Consider the following 1,371-nt stretch of genomic DNA (forward strand, 5'->3'; position numbering starts at 1 on the left):
ACACACACACACACACACACACACACACACACACACACACACACACACACACACACACACTTGTATTTGCACCAAACTTAGGCCTTTGTATTGACTTCCATTCATTTTTGTAACTGTATTTATGCCTAACCCAGATATTTTCCCTAAAACTAACCATTACTGGTCTACTCCTAACTTTAACCTGAACCAAAACTTAATTCACAACATACCTCTAAACTTAACTAGTAGAGCACAGTAGAGTTGCAAAAAATAAATAAATTAATTTAAAAAAAAGGTGAGGACCAGGAAAATGTCCTCACTTTACATCAAAGACCTCACTTTGATAGTAACTATTTTGCAAGTGGTCCTCACTCTGTAGCAGAAACAAGTACACACAGACACATTGTGCAGATATTAATATTTAAAGGCACAACATCTGTCTGACTGGAAGAACATGAGATGACATGAGGTGGATTTTATTCAACACAATTAAACTGATGCAGGAGTCCTTGCTTAGATGACATCTGTAGTGAGAGTAGGGAGCAGGTGGAAGAGAGTTCAAGTACCTGGGATCATATTGTAAAATGGATAGAGATGAGCTGGGGATGATATGAGACAGAAGGTTGGCTGCAAGAGTGAGAGGGGGGAAAAGATGACGACATAACGAGAACTTTGAGTGGGAGGTGGCAGAGACGGACAGAAAATGAAGACATGAGAGAGACAACTCCGTTTGGCCTAAGATGAAGAGGATGGATGGTGGACATACTGGACACAGGTTGTTAAATTTAAAGCTGATAGTGGGGAGGAAAAGACCACAGGGGAGGTTCATCATTAGTTTAAGTTGTAATACCAAAGGTGACCAGCAGAGGGTGTACAACGTTTCACAGCTRGTGATTACTGTAAAAAGATTTGGAAAAAACACTAGAAAAGAAAACTAACAACACTTTTTTAATGGAAGGTGAAACACTGTAGCATGTAACAGAACAAGTATTATTATCTTTTACCTTATAAATTTGTTTATTTTGTTGCATTGAAACATACAATTTAAATTAAATAAACAATTTATTAGGGATGCACCACCGACATGAAAATTTCAGCCGATAGCCAATATTATTATATTATTATTGCTGTTATGGCCAATAACCAATATTTACCAATTTTACACAAACACACAAATTGTACAACTTGTGACCTTTTTATTGGATACCATAGAAAACAACCAGACTACTGACATGGTTCTCTTCTTCAGTTATTCCTGGCTGTGCAGCATCACTAACACTATCATGATCAAACAGATACCTTATCTATCTATCTATCTATCTATCTATCTATCTATCTATCTATCTATCTATCTATCTATCTATCTATCTATCTATCTATCTATCTATCTAT

At 36.4% G+C, this 1,371-nt stretch overlaps 1 protein-coding gene across 1 annotated transcript in view; it reads left to right on the top strand.

Annotated features, from left to right (window-relative positions):
- Positions 1–1,371, top strand: part of LOC106519652 (GRB2-related adapter protein) — a 6,390-nt gene that overhangs the window by 1,460 nt on the left and 3,559 nt on the right. The window lies entirely within an intron of this gene.

This window comes from Austrofundulus limnaeus, unplaced genomic scaffold (genome assembly GCF_001266775.1).
Source record: "Austrofundulus limnaeus strain Quisiro unplaced genomic scaffold, Austrofundulus_limnaeus-1.0 Scaffold80, whole genome shotgun sequence".
In the NCBI taxonomy this organism is placed as follows: domain Eukaryota; kingdom Metazoa; phylum Chordata; class Actinopteri; order Cyprinodontiformes; family Rivulidae; genus Austrofundulus; species Austrofundulus limnaeus.